This window comes from Adiantum capillus-veneris, chromosome 14 (genome assembly GCF_014529385.1).
Source record: "Adiantum capillus-veneris isolate H3 chromosome 14, ASM1452938v2, whole genome shotgun sequence".
Classification (NCBI taxonomy): domain Eukaryota; kingdom Viridiplantae; phylum Streptophyta; class Polypodiopsida; order Polypodiales; family Pteridaceae; genus Adiantum; species Adiantum capillus-veneris.
In genome coordinates, this window is record NC_140944.1 from 135,734,456 (window position 1) to 135,748,169 (window position 13,714).

Sequence of the window (13,714 nt, forward strand, 5' to 3'; positions counted from 1 at the left end):
GATGGGGGGAGACATGTATCCTGTCATAATAATCAATATCTAATTCTCCTAAATGATTTTCTCATATTAAACTGATCATTTAATGTGGGGAAGGCCAGGGGAGAAAAAGCTAGAATATTGGTTAAGCTAGCAGACCGGCCACAGTAGGGATCCAAAGGAGGGAAAATAGGGATCCAAAGGGGGGGCCATCTGCAAAAGAGCCATGTGCAACAATGGGCTAAAAAGACCCTAAGGTTCAGCCCATTAAGACTTCCAAAATGCTAAGGTTCCAAAATTCAAAGGTTGTGTCCAAAGGTCAACCCTAGGGAAAATTGGATGCTTTGTGTGTGCCCTAAAAGTCTTTACACATCCCTACATGGGAGGGGGCGAGCCCTAAAGGTAGGGGATGAGAGAGAAATCCACACACATACACACAGGCTCCCTTTACACAAAGGGAATGAGGGACACATGTCAGCTCCCTAGGCCAGATGCACACAAGGTGTGCCCAATTTCTATTGGATGACCCTTGAAGTGGACCAATGAGAATTAAGCTAGAGTAAATCTAGTTTAATTAATTTAACAACATTTAATAAAAGAAACCAATGAGAATTAAGTCTCCTAGAAGACTATTGGGCAGTCTCCCAAGGGGTCCAATGAGCATTCAAGAGCCCCATGGCTTGCCTGATTCCTATTGGCTAGGAGGCAAAGGGGTCCAATGAGAGTTTAGTTTAATTATTTAATTACTTAAAGCTCTCACAAAAGGGGAAAGGGGGACACATGTCAGAAGGCTATCACTTATGCTGCTTAATTGTAATTGGCTTGACTTGGGGAGGGCCAATGAGGCTTCAGCAAGAGCAATTAGCAAGAGGGCTCGCCCAAGAGAGAGAGGGGGCTGATTTTTGCAAGGCATTATCACACACACACTCACACAAGCTCATGTGTGAAGAAAGAGAAGACTATCTCTTCCCAAGCTTTAATGGAGAACTCATCACCTACTCCAAGCTTGTGAGATAGAAGCCTACATCAACACTCTCTTGGCATGTGGATGCAAATCCAACCAAGAGCCAAGCTTCAATGCATGCTCATCTCCTCTACCAAGCTAATTACTAAGCTAAGCTATGCTACATATGAGTGATTATGTGAGGAGATGTACATCTTTCTCGTAAGATACTCCTTCTTCCTCTCAATCTACTCTCATACCCTGCTAGCTCTCACCATCTTCGAAGGTGTGTGAGGTCTTGGGTCTGAGAACGGGGATAATTCAAGTTGTGTTTGTTAAGTGTTTTTCTTAGTGCATGAAGTTTCCATCTTCATTGCACTAGCTAGTCTTGAAGGAACACAAAGAATTGTATTGTACAATGTCTCTCTTGATGGGAGAAACCATAATACAAAGCCTTTTGGAGGGGGGACCGGCTCTATGAAAATCCGGTCCTCAACTGTTGTCAATAGCTTAATTTCTCTCTCTTTTGAAAGTATTGTCGATGCTATCTAACTAGGTGTTATGCTTTTTGTTGCTCTCTCCACCCAAGCACTCTTGTAATTCTCATTAGGAATCTATTCTAATGAAATGCCCACTATGTTCATGCTAATTTCCGCTACACATAAGTTATTAGGCCATTAAATGTTACATATCCATTGCCAAGACAGGTGTTAACTAGGTGAAATGATTATAGCATAGAAATTAAGGGAGATGAAGGAACCAGTGGATTAACCCAAGAGGAAAAGGGAAAGACAAAAGTGCTAAGTGTAGTCACCTTGGAGAAGGCATCAAAGCTAGAGGATACATTAGTGATGCCTATTGGGAAGAGGACCACAGAGGATGAAGAAGGAAGAAGTGCCCTAGGTCCTAGTAAGAAGAAAGGAAAGAGCCATGAAGGCGAGGATGTCAAGGCCAAGAGGAAAAGGAGAGCTCGTTGAAAGTTTCATGTTTCAGATTTTCCACTAGGGGATGGGCAATTAAGCTATGACTTGAAGGAGGATCTGACAAGCAGGAAGGCAGATGTTACTTTTGGACAGCTTATAGAGATGGTGCCAAAGTTAAAGCGACAGTGGAAGAGGATGGTTAACCCAATGGAGAAAGAGCCAGAGAGAGGTTCAGTGAAGGTGTTGGCGATGGATGAGCTACCAGACATTTGTCCAATAGTAGATGTGTGGCATAAAAGAAAAAATCTGGGACAAGGTTATGTGGATGGTGGAGCCCAAATATGTGTCATAACACACTCATGCGTTGAGAAGATGGGTCTTACAGTGTCTGGGGTGTCAGGCTTTCGGATTAGATTGACAAACCATCAAAAAGTAAAATGTTTGGGTGTTGTAAAGAGCTTAGAAGTGGAGGCATATGATGCAAAGGCAGTGGTTGATTTTCATGTGATGCCAGCAGGATTGGGAGCATATCCTATTATACTGGGCAGACCATGGTTACGTGCAGTGGGAGCTGTTCAAGATTGGCGACATGGTACGATTAGCCTCTATGGAAAGACAGGTACCAAGAAGCTTTATAATATGGACACAAGGAAACGATTAGAGGAGCTTTATGAAGATGAGGATGAGTCTAGTGATGAAGACTATTCCACGGTGACAGATGAGGACAGTGATAACACTACCAACAGTGATGAGGATGCTGATGTTGCATTTCTTTTGATGGATAAAGAAATCCAGGAGTCTGGTTTAGTCGCATTTACAATGAGTTTGAAGATGAAAGTGAAGGGTCTTATGAAGTGATTGAAGGGCTGATGCAACCCAAGGTTGAGTTGTCAAAGAAGCAAGAATTGATGACACAAATGATTAGTGGAGACCTCTCAACTATGGAGAAGGAGATCTATTTGCACATGCAGGTCTATGCCAAAGTAACTGATGCTTTTCTTGATGCAAAGTTGATATATGGCATCTCTAAAAGTTTTCCTTGGGAACTAGGTGGAAGCTTGATTATGTTTTTGAGGCAGGGAATGCAAAGTGTTTTTGTGTGGGATCCAGGTGGAATGAATATCTCTTTTTGTTGCTGCTGAGCATGAATGCTCTAGCAGGCTAGGGGATGGGAAAATTATGTCAGGAGTTTTTTGGAGCAAGGGATTACGCATATGTACATACACATGCATGGTGCATCGAATAAAGGATTGCCCATTTTCCTTAGCCAGGTGGTTACGTGGGGCCCACATGTGTACAGGTAGGACACCATGTACATAGTGCATCGATTTTCACTATTACCAGTACCAGTGTGTTTTTTCTACAATAATGAGGAGTTGGTAGCGCATAAAACTTCTCGAGGAAGCTATCCGTGGGCCGACGACATGAGGTAAGCAGGTGCGTCAGATGGCATCTAGTGGCGTCAGGAGGTCGAACGGGGTCAATACTTGCACGCGGAGAAGTATGGACACGACGTGGGTGTTTTCTTGTGATACTTATGCAGAAAGGTCATCATGAGGACCACTTTTTGGGGCCACTTCACGTGGTCGCGGGATGCATTATTGGGAAAAATTGAGTGCCAGGTGTGGGATGATGCAAAAAGGTGACAACTATGCACTGCGAGGTCAGTTTTTGGCCTGTTCGGGGTCTGTTTGAGGTCATCTAAAAGGCCACGGGTGCCCAACTAATAAAGCTAAGTGTGGGAACTAAAAAAAGGCAGAGAAGACCAGAAAAAACGTGGAGAAGAGAGGAGGAACAACCGAAAGTGTGTTTTTGCTGTTTTTGGAGCATTTTTTGGCCCTAAACTGCTCATTCGAGGTCAGATTTGAGCACTGTGACATTGTAGGGTGGGGTTTTCGGGCGTTCCGGACGCAATGGCACTATCCATTTTGCCAAATTCCTCACAGATTTTCTGCTATTTTTTCTGTATAATCTTCTCCGGTGAGTGAAGCCTCTGCTTAACTTTGTGGTTGTATCTCGTGTATTTCTTCAATATTGTGTGAGCTATTTGCCCCATTGGTGTTGGCCCAAGCTCAATTGTATCCAAACATCAGAAATTCTCCTCTTTTGAGCTGAGTTTTTTTGGGTGTGTGTGTGTGTGTGTGTCTGTGTGGAGTGGGCAAGTGGATAGTCTCTCTCCTCTCACTCCAGAGGTGTGTTCCCTGTCTCGGCCAGGTGTGTTGTGTAAGCTGAGTGGTGCCCCATAGTGTGTGTGTGTGTATCATTCCAAGAGTGTGTGTTGAGTCGTTATAGAGGCGCTTTGTGTGTTTTCATCCCGCTCACACCGTATTGCCAAACGGCCCGCCATGGTGCTATTTTAGGACTTGAAATCCGCTCGTGGACATATAAACAACACAATGGCAAGCTGTTGGCAATACGGAAAGCCATAGAGCTTTACCACAATGCATATGTGTTGTGGGTAAACTTTATGGATTGCCGTATTGATGAACGGAACGCCATTGTGTTGTTTTTAATATGCGCTGTGGGTAAGCTCTATAGCTTGCCGTATTGTCGAATGTAGCTTAACCTAACTTAACATAATGTAGCTTTACCTAACCTAACATAACATAACCTAACACAACTTAACTGAACCTAACATATAAGATAACCTAACTTAACTTAATGTAGCTTAACCTAACCTAACTTAATATAACTTAACTTAATGTAGCTTAACTTAATCTAACCTAACGTATAAGATAACCTAACCTAACCTAACATATAACGTACATAACAACGTAGCTTAAATTAACATAACCTAACCTAATCTAACTTAGCTTATAACTTAGACTTAACCTAAAACATAAACCCCATCAACTACATAATTTAAAAAACGACATAATTCAATGAATTTTTTTTTCAAAACAAGATTTTTTCATAAACTTAAACAAAATTCTTTTATAATTTAAAATGAGATTTCACATAACAAATCCTAATTTCTTTTAAAGAATTGAAAGTTTAAAGCATTCAAAGTTTAAAGCATGAAATTTTCTTTTTTTCAATATACAAAGTAATTTAAATAAACTTAATATGCATTTAAAGGTTTGAGCACTCACATTAGTCCTATTTGAGCAATGAAAGTTGTCGCCTAAGTCCTAGAACCTGCAAAAATGCACACACAAACACAAAGCTAAACTCTAAACCCTAAATCTACAAGTAAACATGAAAATAATCTTACCTTAGTGCTATACGCTAACCCACAAGCAAGATTAGCACCTCCGACGGCGTGTATCGCAGCAGATTTGTGAGAGAGGGTGAAGAGGAGAGCTTGAGATGTGGCGCAAGAATTGGGAGAAATACGCAGAGAAAGCCCACGGTTTCGGTTTTTGCAGGTACCAATGGTACAGCTATCAATACAGGTGTCAGAATAGTCAACGGAAGGGGCGTCGGAATGTGCATTCGCGCTGGTGTCAGAAGACCTGCCGGAATAGGCGTCAGAATTTTGAGAATGAAATTTAAAAAAAAACCTTAGCTCCCTCCATAAATACACACATATACCGACGCCCGCCAGTGACACTGGTAATGTGGCGTCGGAATTCAAGTGACCTCTTGTAGTGATCATATATCTTTGGATCATATTTAGCTGCACAAGGTGGATCCCTAGATGTAGTAATGCTAGTGGGATTTCCTAATATTCTATTGTTTCCAGCATAATTAGCCCTCCATACCGTCTCAATTCTTTGAGAGATTCATGATGAGGTTTAGAAAGCAATGCATCCAAAGAGATTGCGGGCAACTCATATTTACCCTAACAAAGTCAAAGAAGCACAGACATATAAAAATAATTAACAACAAAGGCTAAAAGCAAGGGATGGTGGTACAAAATTGGTTGTCCTTGATAGTACCTTTTGATGGTACTTTGACAAATCTTTGCAATGCGATTTATCCAAGTCATAAAAGAAATTAGTTATCATATTATATATCATTGGATACATCTTTAAAAGAGGAACATCAAAATAGAACGTCGGACAAGTTTTGACACAAACTACAAAAATTTTACTAGTCCCCACTTTTTCAGTGGTACCAATAAGGTGGAAAAAAAATTGGTCCTTTTTTTGTACCACCATCCCTTGCTTTCAGCCCAAATAAAACTATCAAAGTTAAACAAGTTAAATCACTTTGAAGAAAAGAGACTCAAGTCAATATAGACATATCCAAATAGTGGGCTACAAAATTAAATATAGACTTGACACATTGTACACATGCTCAAATAGTGGAGTACAAGATTAAATATAAACTTGACACATTCAAATAGTGAATTACAAAATAAATTCATTCATTGGAGCGCCATATAATAGGTACCCAATGATCAAGCTCCCCTAGCTTAGTGATCTTCTTCTTCTTCATTACAACCCAATCTTCGAGTAGAAACAAACAAATATCCCAATTTCTCCATTCATTCTTCTCTATTTGAACTTTCCAAATATTGCTTTGATGCATAGGAGGTTTTAGTATAGCAAGCTTTGCCACTTTTTCCTCATAGTTTATTTCCCTAACCACAACATGCTTCAATTGTTCCACACCTCCATTTTTTATGCATACTTTTACTATATCATGTTCTTGGAGCCACAAAGGAACATTTCCACATTGTCCTTCCTTTAGCAATCTATCCCTTCTCTTTAAGTCTTTCACTTTATAGGCTATGAACGTATGTCCTCGCGATAATGGCATTGGAATAAACTTATGTAGCAAAGATGAGATTGGACGAATACAATCCCAAGTGAAGGGCAACAATAGCTTTTCAAGGGCACGCATTCCTGTCATTGTATCAATAAGTAACCGTTCTGAATGAGTATCACCTACAATGCATTGCTTATAGTATCTCCCTGCAAAGAAAAGCATGGCCTTTTCATGATGTTGCATAGAGAAAAAAAATTTATAGAAGATTTCCAATGGCCCTTTCCTCTACTTGTTGATTTATATCATCAACCTTCACCACCACATCAGAGCGAACTTTGTATATTTCCCCTCTAAAAAGAACCATATCACATGTCTTTACTTCTACTGTAATAGGAATGCTTTCTTCAATGTTCCAAAAGCTCCTTAGAAAGGTAGACTCTTCGCTTGTTGGCTTGTGATAAACACATCGCTTCTTTGAAATTGCAATGCCTTTGAGAAGAAGGCTATCAATACATGGCGATCTTTGACCATATTTCAACATGGTATTCCACAAAGATTTTGTTGCACCAATAAACAAAAAAATTGCTAAACCATCCATATGTTACAACGGAGACTCCTCTGCATAGACTTCTGTAGTGGAGTAACTAAAAGTTCCACCCATAGAGGCATGCAACTTGATCTTAAAAAACTTTGTTCCGGAAGAAGCCATCACTGTCTAATTGCACAATCTGAAAATCTCTAGTAAAGAACTTTCTCAAATAATATTAGACAAATGATGCTTCATCCTGCATATTATTTGTCTTGATGGTGCTATATATCTTTACAAGATGCTCAAAAATATAACACCATTACCGATCATGACGACCATGACGTATCGCATCATCAAGAAGCTCACCACTGCCAGCAACATGTTTTAAGGGAGAAGAAGTTTATCCAAAATATGCTTTCGTTCGAACTCTCCAAGATTGTAGAAGCTATTTTACCAATTGAATATCATCAATGGACCAATCATGATCTCTAGAGTAATTTTAGAAACTATGAGCTATGTCTATCAATAAATAGCCCATAACTTGTATCTGTTCATCTATCCCATTGAATCTCCTTAGAATATAAGAGAGACACCACTGAATAAATTTATGCTTCTCCTCAGCCTTAAAAGAGTCACAGTAGACACTTGGAGCATTTGGCCATCGTCCATATCAAATTGAGCTAGGCATCACCTTGGTGAGATCTCTCATAGCTGCATCTATCTCCTTCTTTTGCATCGGCCTTCTGAAGTAGATGTGAAATATACTTCTTAAATATATTTAATGACAATGTGTGCATCATATCGTACATGTAGTCAAGGGATACATCAAAACCAGATAAGTCAGTAAGTCTCCAAAGGATGGAGACCCCTGCGAGACCTACTTTTTTCAAGGCTGTTTCCTTTTCAACTTGTGTACAACATCGCTTGGCTTCCTCCAAAGCAGCTTTCATCTCACCAAATGTTCTATATGATGGTGGAAATCTACTTTGATAACAATTTTCATTATAAACATATAAACCATCTAGTCTTTACCATCTTTCACAAGAGTTGCTTGTGCCTTGTTACGCCTGCAAAAGTTGCTTCCCCCATTTTTAAACATGCCTATCTTGCACTATGCAGGGTGGTCTCCAGTAACCATCATCACCATGGTGCGTATCGTGCACAACTTTGTATGATTTTTAGGATTGTCAAAAGATTTTTCTACTAGATACTCATATATCACATCCATTCCATGAAGATATAATTTCTCTAGCTCATCCACTAGAGGAGTTAAGCATGTTGCAAAAACATCACCATAGCTCTTCATGCTCTTTTTACAACTTTGTCGGATAAACAAGATTGGAAAGACCTCTATGGAGGAGTTGAGACGTGCATTAACCAACAAAATCTCCACAACACCACAACTTTTTTGAGTTGTTCGCGACGTCTAAAAACCATCCCAATGAAGCAACAATGCTACATTGTGGGGATCACCTTGACCAGACCATCACACATCTTAGTATTAAAGATGAGTGAAATAATTATAGATGTATAACTAACCCTTTGAAATTTCTTATTGCATTGAATATCTTCCAAGCATTCGAGATAGGTGAATTAATAAGCTCCTTTATTTGCATTCCATCCTCTTTGCAAGGCTTCATGGTGCTTAGAGCTTGAAAAGTGGTGTAGGACTTCTTGCACACTAAATTAGAGCAAACCACACATAGCTCATATAAAACCATTGGATCCCAAAAATCTTTTACTTCTTGGAACTTCGTTGCATTCTAGAAATCAAAGATCCTTCTTTGTGCATCGTTTACACTTTCAAGAAGACATTATTGCTTATGGCGCCATACATTCAGCATCTCATGACAAAATGTATTGCATTTAGTCAAAATCTTTAATTGAGATCCAATTGGTATATAGTCAAAAGAGAGCATACACTTTCTTGGCTTTTCACAAACAAAGCATTTTTCACAACATTGAAGAAAATATAGCTTTAGCTTTTTAGAGTGAGGTTCTCTAGAGCATAAGCACTTTGATATTTCTCAAATGAAATTATCTTCCGAACCTGGTTGAAGGAGTTGTGGCGGATGCCTTGCCCCTTGATGTCCTGTGGTGGCAGACACAATAAGGTTGGGCAACAATCATTCCAAGCTGTTCCAGCATTGTTTGTAGTTGGTCCCAACATGCACGGACTCGAATACCACCAAGGTCTCCTTCCCATGTAGATCGGAGCTGAATTAGCAGTCTTGCTAAACTTTGCTTGGCACTTGGACAACTGACCCTTGATCCCCCAAAATCGCCGAACAACAAGCGAAGCATTTTACCTTGTACACCTATTGATAATCGATGTTCATCTCATAGAGATTGTAGTTCCACTACTCTCTCAATGAGCTCCATGCACAATATAGAGAAATCATCTTCTAGAACATCATTGGTGTCCATGGGAACCTCATTTTGGATTTGATCATCCTTAATTGCCTCAAATGACATGTGTTCACGGTCACTTGAGTCTTGCACAGGATCATAAGCCAAGTTCTCGCTTGATAGACCATGTGCAACTAAGCCAAACTTATTTTTCAAGCTATCATATTTTTTAAAGAGTTCTTGATGACGATAATAGATCAAAGCATGAACTTGTCAACCTCCTCCACAATACAGTGAGCAAGTGCATATAGTGTGTCTTTCACACTGACTAACCCTTTCCACTCTATTAATTGGACCAATAGAGGGAGAAACTTGGGGTTCAAGAAGAGTTGACATAGTTGGAGGTGTAGGTAGAGGTGTAACCATAGCTAACATGGAAGGGTAGTCTGACTCTAGTTGCACCCTCTCCTTTTACTTATTGATGGGTGGACTTTTCTTAGAGCATCTTGTTGACGGTGATGATAGAAAGTCCTCTTTGTTACAAAAGCACACCCATTTGATGAGTGTTTGCAAAGGTAATAGCACAAGCACTTCCAAGATAGACTTTGACTCATGACTAAGAAATAAAATACATGTCAGATAAGAACTCTTAGCTCAAGACAGATTTAGGATCATCACCTAGAAACAAAACAAAGCAAGAATAGAAGTTTTGTTCTTTTTTTAACGAAAGAAGATGACACACTTTGTCATAAAAACTAATCTAATACTCCCAAATGATTTTCTAATGTTAAACTGATCATTTAATATAGGGAAGTACCAGGGGAGTAAAAGCTAGAATGTTGGTAAGGTTGCCAGGCTGGTCTTTGTCAGGGATACAAAGGAGGGAAAATAGGGATCCAAAGGGGGAAAAAAAGAGCAATGTACTTCAATGGGGCTTAAAAGACCTAAGGTTTAGCTCCATTAAGACTTCCATAGGCTAAGGTTTCAAAAATTAACTTATTTATCCAATGGCCAATACAAGGGGAAAATCGAATGGTCATGGGAAGACTAAAAATTCTTCCCACATCCATAGGAAGGAGGGGGCGAGCCCTTTTAGTAGGGGATGAGAGAGAAACACACACACACACACAGACACACACACGCTCTCTCTCTCTCTCTCTCTCTCTCTCTCTCTCTCTCTCTCTCTCTCTCTCTCTCTCTCCAAGGCTCCCCCTTTACACAAAAGGGAATACTCGACACATGTCAGGCTCCTAGGCCAATTGTTCCCAATTGCCCCTCACATCCTATTGGATGGCCATAGAGGTGGACCAATGAGAATTAGGCTAGAGAAAATTTAGTCTAATCAATTTAAAAATGCTTGATAAAAGAACCAATAGAAATTAAGCTCCCTATAAGACTATTGGACAGCCTACCAAGGGGTCCAATGAGCATTCAACAACCCAATGGCTTGCCTGATTCCTATTGGTTAGAAGACTAAGAGGTCCAATGAGAGTTTAATTGAATTATTTAATTACCTAAAGCTCTTACAAAAGGGAAAAGGGGGACACTTGTCAAAAGGATATCAACTATGCTTCTAATTTGTGATTGGCTAAGCTTTACAAAAGCCAATGGGAGGCCATCATGAGCGTTTAGCAACAGGGGTCAACCAAGATGAGAGAGAGGGCTGCATTTTTAGTCTAAGGCATTGCTACACTCACACATGCGCACGCACACACACACACACACACACACACACACACACACACACACACACACACACACACACACACACACACACACACACACACACACACACACACAAAACTCATGTGTGCAAGAAGAAATTCATCTCCTTCTCCAAACATTGAGAAGTAGAGGCCTACACCAACAACTCTTGACTAAGGAATGCAAATCCAACCAAGAGCCAAGCTTCAATGGCATGCTTATCTCCTCTACCCTGCTTATTACTAAGATAAGCTATGTTATTAGAGTGATTATGTGAGGAGAATACTTCTTTCTCGTAATATACCTCTTCTTCCTCTCCATCTATCCTCATTCCCTGCTAGCTCTCACCATGTTTGAAGGTGTGTGAGGTCTTGGGACTGAGGTTAGGGACACTAGGTTTGTTTTTCAAGCATAATTTGGTGCATGAAGCTTCCATATTCATTGCACCAACGAGTTTTGTCAAGGAACACAAAGATTGTATTGTACAAAAGGATCCTTTGATGGGAGAAGCTATAATATAAAGCCTTTATGGAGGGGGGACCGGGCTCCATCTAAATCCGGTCCTCAACTATTGTCAATTGTTCTATTTCTTTCTCTTTTCAAGTATTGTCAATGCCAAATTAGCTAGGTGTAAATTGCTTTGTTGCTTTCTCAAATTAAGTACTCTCTTTATGCTCATTAGGAACTTATTCTTAATGAAATGCTCACTATGTTTTCAATATTTCCGCTACACACAAGTTACTAGTGCATTAAATATTACATTGGTATCAGAGCTATTGGTTTCTCTTTTCTTGATCAAGAAGAGAGGTTATCAAGCTTGCTACAAATGGTTGGTGTTATTAATTGCAAAAGAGTAAGTAGAATAGGGATTTTTCATCCTTGAAGCACGCCTGCTTTATGCAGTTAATGGGGACACCATTGAGAGCTATGGTCTTAATATTGGAGTCCTATGGGGCTTGCCTATGGCTTAACCATTATTGAGCTATTAGAACCTTGAAAGGAACGGTGCTGTTTTGGCTTTAATGAACCTTCTCTTCTACTCCTTGCAGTTAATAATATTTGAGCCATGGGTATATATGCTCGAGTGCTTATCTTTGAAGGTACAGAGGAGTAGCAACTAGGGCTTGAAGTGTCAAATTGCAAGTAAAAATTTGCACCTAAAATTTGCTAGTATGGCTAACAAGGGAAAATAGATTGAAATGAATGTTGATAGCTTTGATTTTGCTAATGAAAGAGCAACTAATGATGCCCCTATGCTTGTAAACTATCTTGTTTCTAAGCTTCAACAAGCCATGGGAAACCCATTCCTCCAAGGTGAAGCGCTACAACAATTATGCACCCATGATATTCTCCAAACTCCCCACCAAGAAGAGAGAGTACTTATGAAGCCTCCTAGTGAGACTTCCAAAAGAGGACTCTCTCCAATAAGGAAAGAAGAGGAGGATCCGTACAAAGCATGCTCAACAATTTACTACTTGATGATGCATCACCCTCCGAAAGGAGAATCCAAATTTCAATGGTAGAGCCCCCACTGAAAGAACGAGAAAGAAGTTAGTCTCCTGCGGCTCCGCAAAGACGGCGGGCAAAATGCTCTCCAACACCCCCTAAACGGAGAAGGCCATCACATGCTTCTCTACACCATAATTCAAAGAGAGAAGAAAGAAAACAAGATAAGAAAAAGGCAAGAAAGAGGTCACCTGTTTCTCCATCTTCTTCATCCTCTTCCTCTTCTAAAGAAAGTGATGGTGCAGACACATTAGGGCCAAAAACGACTCAAAAAGGGCTGTTTGTTAATGTAAGGATTAAGGAATAGTCCAATAGTTATTTGACACGTATACAAAAGTATGATACTCTTGTCTCCTCTATTGTGGGTTTTGGTGGTCCTATTTTGACAGAGAACCGCTAAATGTCTTGATCATAAGGTTGAAACTGCTATATTTGGGTGCTTTCGGCGAGAGAGCTCATTAAATTTGCGGCTCAAAGTAATGAAGTCTCGTATTTTATTCTATTTTATATTTCACAAAAGCGTTGTCAAAAGATACGAAATCTATGTCAGAAGGCTCTCAAAACAAGAGCATTAATGACAAATCACCTACTTTTTTCAAACGTATACCTTTCTCACTCTCTAGTTTGTGAGAGGTTTTAAGTCTTTCCGTCTATACTTTCTTTCTTCTTCTCTAATCTCTGAGTTTCCATGGTGTCTTTTGCACGTCGCCCTTCACATAACATAACTTCTTGTGACTTTCATAACGTTAGAGAGGATGGTCTTTGGATGCCCATATCTTTTCGTGTGAATGACTGGGTAACAATGCTTCCTTCATGCAAAGGTGTACATAGAGTGAAGAGAACTAAATGCGATAAAGTAAAAAACCATTGGAAAGGTCATGTTCTTGCTTTCAAAGTGACCGACAATGGCTGGCTAGCTAAGGTTCAACATGTGTACATGGCCAAGGATATGGTGTTAGACTGGGAAGAACATCCCACACTGCATTCTTGCTGTAAGTACAAAAAAACTATTTGATACAGTGATTTTTTTTCATTATCCCATTGTTTTTCTCATTTTTGAATCCATTCCAGATATATTTCCTTCAACAGCTGCGGAATGGCAGCCTGTGGAGAGTCTAAGTGGGACGT